Raw genomic sequence first — 12621 nt, forward strand, 5'->3', positions numbered from 1 at the left:
TGTATGTTGTCTGTTTCTGCTTGAAGTCAGCTTAGAAACGAGGGTAGGAACAAGGAAAACCAGATGATATGCGTCGGCATATTTATTTAAAATCCTTTCTTCTTTTCTTTTTTTTATAAAATATTTTTGTTATTATTCGTAAGTGACAAAATAAATCCAGGTGTATTGTACCTCTGATGAAAATTATAGGGCTGTCAGCTGTTCGCTGCTAATCACATTGGATCCCATTATATAGTTTTAATTGATTCAGATTATTGATAGGAATTTTTGCCAAATAGTTTATAGTACAAGTTGGATGGTTTAAACATTTTAAATAAGAAAATTTGAAAAAAAGATTGACGTAGACTTGTTGGAATACCCTGGTCTAAGCAATTTGATCCAATTGTACATGTGACAAAAGTTTTCATGTGGTGAAATTAAATAATATAGTATAGAATTGATTTACATTCCGAATAGATGAGCATGTTATATTCATCAGCTTTATACTTATTCTCGGTAATTGAAAACTAATAAATTGAAGTTTGTCATTATAATATGAAATTACCAGATTAATCCCATTTTGAAAAAAGAGCTTTCATTAATCTTTTGTTTAAGAGGCTAAATTATTACTTGTATAATAATTAAGTGCATAATTGATGGGCTCTAAAGCCTACACGCAAGTACCGCCGAGGCTGTTGGTGGGGGTTGTGGGCCCGGGCCTTAGACCTAATTTGACTTGAATTCGGACTTGGAAGTCTTCCTCGACTCGATCATACTACGGTTTTTACAGTTTCAGTGTTGTCTTTTTCAATTATTTTCGTGTATGTTCATCTTTTTCTCTAATTTTTACTCCATTTAATTTTTGAATTATATTACATCCGATTATTTTTTTTATTTGTAATCAATTTGAACAACATTGCTCAAGCCTCTCATCCATTGTTTTGGACTTGATATCCATAAATCGTGACACATAAAATCTTTTTTTAATTTTCGGGATCATACATCTAACTACGCGAGCGTTGGAAATAAAAATTGGTGTAAATTTGCTACAGTTTGACCGGAATACAAACTTTTTTGCTTAATTTTGGTGGAAATTGAGAAAAAGTTGGAACTTGAAGAATGAGGACTATGAAATTTGGGATATGGATAATGTGGTGACTTATAAAGTGAGCAAAATGATTTTGATATTATCAATAATCCTCTTGTCATATGTGTTCGTGCCCCTAATAAAATATTCGAAGAGGGTTTATATCACATAATGAAATTAAGGATGAGAAGTCCATTAGTTTTTTTTTTTTATTTGATATGTTTAGTGTTCTAATTATATTTAAAATATTATTATTGCTATAAAATAAAATTTTGAAATTATAACGAAAAAAAATAATATTGATTTCAAGTAATTTAGCATTAATAATTTTTGTGATATTAAAATCAAAATAAATGTATAAAATAAAACAAATAATACTACTATGAAAATAAACGAGAGTGATCGATACCTACAAATAGTATTTTGTATAATGTATATAGCACGAGAATGGTATTATATATTCATGTAATACAACATATATATATATAAAAATGAAAGTGAAACACTAGCACAAGATGCATAGTATATTTCATCTAACTATTTCTATAGTAGGGAAATGCACAACCTCCACTCAATATTAACATTGTTGGTTGAATAAATAGGGGATTGGATTAATTTCCTTCTCTTTTCCCACCATTAGAATGTGGGTGAGAATTTTGTCAATGAGTCCAAATGTGCACACATCATATGAGTCAAGAAAATGGTTATAAAATATTGCAAAACTTTGGCAACATGTAATTATGTTACGGACGTTCTCTTTCTTTATTAGAAAATTGATATTAATATACGCATTTTTTTTCGTCCTATCTTAAAAATCATTTTTGTACATGAACTCATGGTGTCGCACTAATTTAATTCATCTCATATTTCATCCAATTATATTCACATTACATGTGAGTTGCTACACTAGACGTAAAAGGAATTGGAGCAAGGACCTGTCTTACTCCAACTTATCATTCACTTGGGGTAAACAATAATTCAATCTTAATTAATTGGAGTACAATTTTATAACAAAAATAAATTCTAGCTAATTTTAATTAAATATTAATTATATTTATCATTAATATTACCAAAATACTTTCATGTTTTGGAATTGCTCCATGATTCTTTCATTAATACTGCATTATACTCTCATGTTTTAACTTTTGTGATTCCTAAGAGAATCTCCAAGGGAAGAAGTAAATGGAGAGGTAAACTAATATAACTACCATATTTACCTTTTCTTTATGAAAAATCATTCTCCAAGGGGAGAGGTATTTGAGAATGTATTATACTTTTTCCCATTTTGAAGAGGTATCTTTACTTCTCCATCAATGGAGAGGTTAAATCATATAACCACCATATTTACCTTCTTTTCATAAAAAATCATTCTCCAAGAGAGAAGGTATTTGATAAGGTATTACACTTTATGTTTTTTTAATACTTTTGTACTACTATTTTATTTTTTTAAAATAATATACCTTTCCATATACCTTTTATCCTTGGAATTGATTGATTTTTAGAAAGATATATTGCACTTTTTAAAAAGATATAAACATGATATACCCTTTTCATTTACCTTCCCCTGCTCTAACAGTTTCAATAATGAAGCACATGCTTTAATGTAAAATTTACAACATAAGAGAGAAAGAATTTGTTAGAGTACTATCAGTTGAATATGCATAAATAAGAGAGAAAAAAAATATTAAAGATAAAAAAAAAGAGGTTACAAAAATGGAAGGAGATTAATTTTAATGGACAAATATAAAATGAAATTTGTGACGAATAACATTTGTGAATACACATAAAACTGATCCATGAATCTAAAATATAAAGAAATAACACTAAACAGAAAAAAAATCTAGTATCAACAATGTTATAATTTATAGTAACTGACTTGATCGTAACATTTAATTCGTTAATCAATTAATATTTACATATAACTTCAATAGTAAAATCTCAAATTTCTATTGATCGTGCACAGACAGAAATACTATGAAATAGAGAGAGAAGGAGCCGTCAGTTAGAATTTAATGGAAGATGGACTCCTAATTTTTTAATATTAATATATTTTTAATTATTAATGGGAAAATTACTTAAATATTCTCGGCATTTTTATTTTTGAAATGTATAACATAAATCTTCGTGCTTTGAGAAAATCGTCTTCGTCTCTAAATGTCTCTAAATCTTAGTACTACTATATAATTATACACAAATGTCTCAAATTTAAGGTCCTAAAGGTCTAAAATTAACAATCAAACAATACTATTTTGTCAAACATATACTCCAAAATATAAATACATTCATCACACCAAAAGAAACATTCTCTATTCTCTAAAATAACCATAAATGTCCAATATGAATAGCTAGAATATCTTGTAAGTAAAATTTATAGCTAACACTTTTACAGACTTATAGTAAATGCCAAATCCGGCAATATTACATAACAAAGTCAGTTAATTAAATAAATAAAATATATATATCAGACGAAATATATTATAGAAACAACTAAGAAAACATCAATGTTGAAAATATTTTTTTTCTTTAAATCCAGGTATATGATCTTCTTTTAATGTGATTCTATATCGCGAGCACTTGAATTCACTTCGGTGGTTGCTTTTATCTGTAAATCACAAAATAAATGGGTTAAGTAATTGAAAAACAAATCTGGTAATTATTTTACTTCTTTTTTAAAATAGGGAACTTTCCTCCCATTCCTTGTGGCACTAAATATAAAATAATTTAATGACTAAATTTAAAAATATGTCCCCTAATGATTGATCAATAATTATAGCATACCTCAACTTTGAGCTTTGGAACTTCTGCATCATTTGTCTTTGCTGAAAAATCGATATTGAAGACATTAATAAACAGCAACAAATTAAAGGATAAACAGAAAATTGAGAATTATAAAAGGAAAAAGAATATGAAAAATATATTCCTACCGCTTTTGCTGCCACAAGTTACAATTTCAACAAAACTAGAAAATCCTTTCTTCATGCTTTCGACAATCTTCACCATTTTCCCTTTCTACTATATATGTGAGAGATCTAGAAAATAGAGATTGATTGAGTAAGTGAGAGAGAGAGAGATGGTGATGAGTTTTGTGATTTTTGAGTAGAAGAATATGGTTTTATATAGTACAAAAAAATGAATTAGCACAGCGTCTCTAAGTTTATTTGTCTATTAATTAAAAAAAATGTAGTAGTTGAGTAAGTTATAGGTAGATGTACATTTACGACCACATGGAGTAAAATTAATTTAATCTCGTGTTCCATGAGGTCAACGAAATGATTGAAAATTAGAATTATTATAGATTAAGTTTAAGATTCACTTTCTGCAGTCTAAATCTACTTGAAGAAGTTCATACCTTAAATGGATATCATTGAGTTGGTTGGTACCTCATATATATATGAGTTTTGTATTTTCTGAATTCATATTTTGTTGAACATCGAATTTTCATTTGATTTGGTTCGATGATATATATATGGACTTTTGAATAATAATTTACACAAAATTAATACTCCTTCCATCCTATATAAGTAGGCCGAATTTTCTTTTTCGTCCGTCCCATAGAAATAGTTCATATTCATTCATGGAAACCTTTTTCTCCTTTTTTACTTTATCATTTACGGCTCCATCATTCACTATATTATTTCAGTCACTTTTTCTTCACTCTTACTTTACCAATTACGCGTTAAAACCCGTGTAATCTCCAATTAGCCTATTTTTAAGGGACATGAAGAGTATCAAGTATTTAACTACATCGTTAGTATAACTAAAGTTAGAACATTAATAATAATTCATCTATATTTGTTTGAGTAAAACTATTGTATCAACTTGATGCATAGAGTTGAGTAATCATTCCCAATTCAACGGGTGTTGAAAGATCACAATCTCGACAATTAATTTTGGAGAATGATAACTAACTCTATGCTCTAAACTCGACAATTTTAGGAGTAAAAATTTGGTAGTCATTGCACACCAAGTGGCATGATGACTTGGTATATCCCATTATTTACTATGTGACATGTGGATATAGTAAGATTCTAGATATTTAAACTATATATGGTATTTAGTTTTTAAGAATGGAATAAAGTTTTATAATTTGAAAACCTTCCCAAGTTGTTAAATGGACGAAAAAAATATGTATGCGTGTATAAGTATATATTTAATGGTGGTTAATTTCCAGATTAATATATAATTAAGTTAAAATAATTATTGATGAAGACAACTTTTCTTCTATCGTTCTAATTGAATTATTTATTATCACTTTCAAGTAACGCTTATTCCGGTACTAATTTTTAAGTTTTCCTTCATTTGTTTAAAATCTAATTGAGAAATGAGGAATCTTGATGGATGCACCGTATATTCAAATGTATACAATTTTTTTACCAAACGATAAATTAAATAATACAAATATCATTAAATATGATAAGCAACTTTGCTATCATGGAGTATAAGATTAATATTGTTAATATTTGAATATCCTTGTGTAACTTTCTTTGCTTCATTGTTCACATAATCAATATATATATAATTCTTACATAAATTCTTTAGCTAGGTTGTCATTCTCTAGTGACTCGGATACCATCGCAAATTAAACATCATCGATTAAACAAATAAAACAATTAAATGTGGAGGCCAATGACTTGTGACGAGGATAACAATAATTAAAATTTAAACCAGATCTCACATAAATGTCACAATTAAAAGATCTAGCAAACACTTAAAAATGTAAAGCTCCAAGACTTTTACGACATGGTTTACAGTTTACACTTTACAACATAGTAACACTTAATTAGGGTGGTGTGTCGGACCGCTCTGAAGGGTGCGGTCCGAGGCACCCCCACGTTGTAGGGTAGGAGGGGATGGGCAGGGTGGGGTCCAGTAGAACGGTGTGCGACCTGGCCTAGACAGGGCTCTGCGTTGTGAAGGAGAGGCCGGACTTCTTAATTAGGGCCGGTGGACGAGGTGGCGAATTTCTTTTATACCAAATTTCAAACTCTATAAATACAATTACTCCCTCCGTTCGTCATTAGGAGTCCCGATCACTTTTGCGTACTATTTTTATAAAAATGATAATAAATAGTTAAAGTGTAGAAATGGTAAAATAAGAGAGAGAATAATATTGAGAAGAGTCTTCTTCAGAGCACTCCCAATGGTCCGGCTAAAAACTCTCTTATTTCTCCCTAACTCCTGCCACATCAGCGCCACATCAAGACCAAAATTTATCCCCAGTTTTTAGCCAACTTTTAGCCAAACCGCTCCAATGGTTTCTCCCTTATTTCTCCCTTATTTTTTCCTAACTCAACATTTCATTTTTACATCATCATTTTTAATATTGTTTAATTTTCCCTACAAATGTGTTTAATAAATAGAATTATAATGAACAATTCATCGTTGTATTAATCATTGGAAAATATAATACAACGAGAAAAAAAAAAACTACAAATAAAAAACCATAAAAAACAAAGATTTAAAAAACTAAGAGGGAGGGGCGTCCGGCGGGAGGCCCATCAGGATCTTCATATTTTGGATGGTCGACCAGAGGGATTGCTTCTCTTCTGGGATTCCGCCGCCGGTGAAGTACAGCGTGTACAGCTGCGTCAGATTGGCGACATTGGCAGAGAGCGTGGCTTGTTGTATGAACTGGGGTTCCGACTGGGCATCCGACGATGCGCCCTTCCCCTTCCGCCTCCCCTTCGCCTTCTTCGCTCCCACAGGGCGCTCGTGCGGACCATCCCCAGTCAAGTCGATGGGGGTCGCGCTTCCCTCACTCTCCGCACCGCTAAGTCGCGAGCGCACCGATTCCCCGTGCAGCGCGGTGTGCATCCCCGTCCGGAATTTGGAGAGATCCTTCAGCCTATCATAGATGTTCCAATACTTGAAGCCCTTCGACAAGAACTGGCCATTATACCTCTGCATGGCCTCATCTCGGACCATGTGCTCGTTCTGGCCACTCGTCATGTTCGTCATCAAGTTAGAGTATATACCGTTGAAGTGGCCGCAGTCCCTCATGAGGCGCTCCCAATGCCGGCGGATCGCCTCGCTGCCATGGTCCTTCATCGAGGCAGTCTTGTTGCTCGTGTACTTCTCCGCAACCCGCTCCCAGAACATGAGCTCAGTCTGGTAGTTGCTGCGCTCCGCGTTCTGCGTCGTGTCCGCCCAGCGGTTGGCTATCAGCTCGGACTCTTCCATAGTGTAAGTAGTCCTTACCCGCTTCGGCTTCTCATCGGAAGCCGTATCAGTCGGCCGTCAACGCCGGCGCCTTCCCCTTCCTGCTCCTGGAAGGCGGCTCGGCGGGCGTTTCTTCCACCTTGTAGTCGTCCGTGCTGAGTGTCGGATCCGTTGTGTACGTCGCGTCCTGAGATCCTTCGTTGTCTGGGGTTGATCCAGGGGTGTCGAACAACGATGTGACTATCTGGGGGCGATACACATCGTCGGCTGGAGAGGGCATGCTGAGGGCAGACTGGAAGTACGGAGAAAGTCTGCGCACCGGAGGAGTCTGCAATGGGGACGGACCCGCATATGGATATTGGCCGGGAGGAGAACCCATCAACAACAACGAGTTCATCCACTGCTGATTTGCTTCATCAGTGGGGTTGGGAATTTGCTTACTCGGCTCTTTGCCCTTACCTTTTTGGGAAATTTTCCCACTTGAACTCATAATTTTGAAGATTGAAGATTGAGATAATGAGATTGAAAAATTGAGAGAATGAAGATTGTGTGTGATGAATGGAGGAGGAGGAGGAATTATATATAGTGTAGGAATTAAAATGAGTGCGCAAAAGTGACCGGGACTCCTAATGGCGGACGGAGGGAGTAGATACTCATTTATGTTTTGTAAAAATGTTTCTATAATAGTGTCAGCCATATTTTCAACGGACAACACTTTTAATAATTTTTTTAAGTAATATTTATTTTATTAGTTTAATATTTAAACTCGTATATCATTTAGTATTGAAGATATGCACGCATACGTCAAAAAATGATCGATGGAATAAATATTTTTTGGTATTGGGATATATTTTCTTCTTCTACCTCTGATCATCAATTCTAGACTCATTGCTATAAGAAAATAAATTTAATCCACCATTAATACCAGAATAGTTTTACTTTTTTACGTAAAACTAACAACATAACCCTAAAGAAAAATAACGCCTCTAACTGGCATGATTTTGTCAGTTAATTTCGCGATACTATGATATATCTCAAATAATTTAATCGTGTAATTAACCGTGTAAATTGTCTAGTACTATATGCAACGTGATTGAGGGTACTACAGTAATTAAATGTGGCTACTATTGTACGATTGAAGTGGATGGATAAATTTATATCTTAAATAGATACTATAATACAATTTAAATATTTATAATAATTAAAAAACGTAAAATACCTTCAAGATAATTTTACTTTTTTCATTTTGTATATATTGTGTGCTCATAAACATATACCATCATTATAATGTGATTGATTCATCAAATCATCATTTCATAAAAAAAATGCACCATAATTTTAAAGTTGAGAAACAATAATAATAGATCATCTTCAAACGTATAACTATTCTAGATCTAAATAAAGTAAAGGCCAAATGTGGTCCCTAATATAGGGCTGTTTTATCAATTTGGTCCTTAACATTATTTTTTTGATTATTTGGTCCCTCACAAATAAACTCGGACCCGAATCGGTCCTCACTTAACAGAACCGTCAAAAAATAGACGATGACCGCAATTTGACTATATTAAATTACTAATGGTAATTAATTATACCTAATTATAATTCTTTTCCTATTAGCAAAATTGGAAAAAAGATAGTATCAGTTGCAAAATGAAATGAATAATTTGTAATTTAATAGGAATTAAGAATTATAATTAGGTGTAATTAATTACCATTAGTAATTTAATATAGTCAAATTTGCGGTCATCGTCTATTTTTTGACGGTTCTGTTAAGTGAGGACCGATTCGGGTCCGAGTTTATTTGTGAGGAACCAAATAATCAAAAAGATAATGTTAAGAACCAAATTGATAAAACAGTCATATGTTAGGGACCATATTTGACCTTTAGTCATCTAAATATCAATCTATTCATCACGCCGAAAGCAACATTCTCATACTAATTCTAGGACCATAGCTAGTTTGTGAAAACTAGTTTAAGAATAAAAATTGTACACCAAAATTCCCCTAAATGTCCAAGAAGAATATGTAGCAAATAACTTCTAAAAATTTAAAGCTCAAACATTTTCATTATAATAAATGCCTTATCTGGAAATATTACATAACAAGGATATGTAAATAAATAAATAAAAATTGGCCAGATAAATATAAATATATAATATTAACACAACCAAAAACATTATTGATAGGATGATGTATTTATTTATTTATTTTTCTAAGTTGATTCAACGCTAGGAGGAGTGGGTTTATCATCGGTGATTGTGTCTCGGGCTGTCGTCTGTTCTAATTTAACCTATAAATTAAATAACAAAATAAAATGAGTAAGTGATCTGGTAGATCTTGCGAATCTTTATATAGTACTACTATAATCTGATAAATCAAACAAATATAGTACTAAAAGATTTCCCTCAAAAAATACTCTTATTTACTAGTAATAAATTGATTGATCAAAATATAATTTATCAACTAGGAAAAATAATCGTACTATACCTCAGCATTGAGCTCTGGCATTTCTCCATCATTTTCCGTTGCTGAAAAACGAATAATGATATAATTGAGCAAATTGAATAAATTAAATAAATCGAAGAAAAAGAAAAATGAGAATGAAAGTATTTTACCATTAAATAACGTATACTAATTTATTGTTGTTTTTGTTATGTATTTATTAAAATATCTTTTATATGGTCGCATAATTAAATTTATTCAAAAGGAAAATGTATTACTATGAAAATATTCTCAACAAGATAAACAAATCCTCTCTTCATGCTTTCGATAATGCTAGCCACTTTTCCTTTTCTTGTGTGTGTGTGGAGATTGAAGAAGATGGTGATATTTATGCTACAAAACTCTTGCAACACGTTTTGGAGTTTATTTCTTTATTAATTATAAATAGCACACACACACTGGCACGACCATATTGTTAATTATAAAAATTTAATTAGTCTCGTGGAAGTGATGGTATAAAGAGATAATTTTAAATTAATTCGTTGATTTTTTTAACACATATATTTAATTCGTGGATTTTTTTGTATTCTCACAATTTTTTTACCTATGTTTACTTGAGAGATAGTACACAAGGTTCAAATATTTATCATATTGATTTAGTTAGGAGGGTGATCCAATAATCAAGCAGTTTTTCATTGTGATTTAGTTTGTAAATCTAGATGAAACAATGTTGTTATACTCTATTTGTGAGTATTATTTTTCTCAACGTTTAACATTTTTATTTGAATACGTCAAGTTTAATTTGGGTGGAATTAAATTTGTGAGATTGCTATAATAGTTAAATTCGTGTATTGTTTTAGTGTTTAGGCACCAATAACTCTCAAATTTGAAATTGGGTCTAAACATCAAGCAAGAATAAATAATTTATCCTTTTAATAATATTAGTATTTCCAACACACACACATTTGGTAAAACTAGCCAATAATAACAATTTCTTTGTTACGGTTGACCTTGTCAATCAAATTAGCTTTTAAACTTTGAAAATCCTAGTTTTAACGTGTGTAATATGTAGTACTTACTACATTCTAAAGTAATTTAGAGGATAAAAAGAAGGGAACTACTTTTATGACGTTCATTTATTTAGGAATTTACACTCCTTTTAAAGAAACTTATTCTTTTAGCTAAGTTTTTTATTCCTTCAATTTATGACGTCCATTTAGTCAGTCAATTTATTTCCATCGCATATTACTTTCACATGCGCATAATATTTTGTTTTATTTTTTTAAGATTGTTGTTGTCAGTAGGGGTGGGAATATGGATATCGGATATTGGATTTACCCGTACCCGATCCGATATCTGCCGGATTTGGATACCCAATATCCAATTTTATGGGATTGGGTGTGGGATTGGGTATTGGAATATAAGATAAATCGGGTATTGGATAACCCGAATGGGTATCGGGTATTACCCGAATATCCAATTTATTATTTAAAGCATATTTTAAATTAGGTTTAGCCATTTTGCATTAAATATAATCTTATACTTTAAAATAAAAGTGATCCATTTTTTTTAGTTTTATACTACAAAATAAATGAAACGTTAGAGATATTAGTCAATTTAGATATTTCTATATTTCTATTAATATATAAAATTTAATTTTTTATTAATTATTAACACATGTAAAGAGTCGGGTATTTGGATACCCGATACGTCGGATATGGATACCCGGGGCGGGTATTGGAGTACCCGAAAATATATCGGGACGGGTTTTGGATAGACATTTTGATGATTTTCGGGTTTGGATACCCGATTTTTTCGAATCGGGTATCCACGAATACCCGTATTTCCACCCCTAGTTATCAACTTCATTCTCTTTATATATCATATTTATAAATTTTAAATTAAAACTCATGCTATTTACAATCAAAATTATCAATGGTGGACAAAATTAGTACTGAAAATTAATACTACCATTTATTAATACTATATAAAACTGCATTCACAATCGTCCCGCGTTCATTATAAATCTCTTAATTTTTAAAATACTTATACTTTTTCATTCTATATTTATTGTATGATCATAGTAATCATATAGCATTATTATAATGTGATTCCTCGCTAAGAGCATCCGCAGCTGTGCAAATTTTGCAGTCCGTCCGTCCGTGCCAGCGGCAAGGACGACCTCATCCGCCGCTGCGAGCTATCCGTTCGTGCCAGCGGCACGGCGCTGCTCTTAGCTAAAAGCACGCCCGTGCCGCTGAGCAGCCCTACGTGGCGTCTTCTGATTGGCCAACGGCATAGCCGTTGGTATATTCAAATTTTTTTTAATTTGAAATTTATTTAAAAAAATGTTTTAAAATAAAAAAATAAAATTTCCCACTTCCCAAAAAATTATATCCGTTTTCTACCCACTTTTAATTTATTTTTTTATTTTTTCCCCCCAAAATTCACATTTTCATCTATTAATACCCCTACTTCAACACAAAAAAAATCACATTTTCATCTATTCTATCATCTACATTCTCTCATCTTCTTTCTCATATTCTATCATCTAAATTCTCACCACACTACACAATGTCCGGCTCCGGCGATCACCCCTCCGGCAATCGCGGTTGGAACCACGATTGGTTCGACTCCGACTCATTCCCTAGTCCGGAAACGCAATTTACAGCCCCTCCTCAAACCCAAGGTTCGCAAGCTCCGGGTGGCTACCGTCCTTACCCGGTGCACAACCAAAATGCCCCGGGTTCGGGTGGGCACCCGAACCCGGATTGGGAGGGAGCACCAGCTCTACTCCTACTCCTACTTCTATTCCCACTCCTACTCATCCTGTTCGTGGCACCCGCACCCCGTACACTCCGGGTGAGATGATGGCGATGTTCAAAGCCTACTTGGCAGTCTCCGAAGATCCGGACGTCGGCACGAACCAAACCGGGGAAACGTATTGGTGGCGC

The 12621-nt window shown here is 32.7% G+C and overlaps 1 long non-coding RNA gene across 1 annotated transcript; it reads right to left on the reverse strand.

The window, feature by feature from the left end:
* Positions 1-3408: 3408 nt before the first annotated feature.
* On the reverse strand, positions 3409-4155 carry LOC125209707. The gene is made up of 3 exons (XR_007174343.1): positions 3991-4155; positions 3845-3885; positions 3409-3668 (listed from the first exon to the last, which is right to left on the reverse strand). It is a non-coding gene; the product is annotated as an uncharacterized LOC125209707 (long non-coding RNA).
* Between the last annotated feature and the right edge of the window lie 8466 nt (positions 4156-12621).

The sequence above is a fragment of the Salvia hispanica genome, chromosome 3 (assembly GCF_023119035.1).
Source record: "Salvia hispanica cultivar TCC Black 2014 chromosome 3, UniMelb_Shisp_WGS_1.0, whole genome shotgun sequence".
Lineage (NCBI taxonomy): Eukaryota > Viridiplantae > Streptophyta > Magnoliopsida > Lamiales > Lamiaceae > Salvia > Salvia hispanica.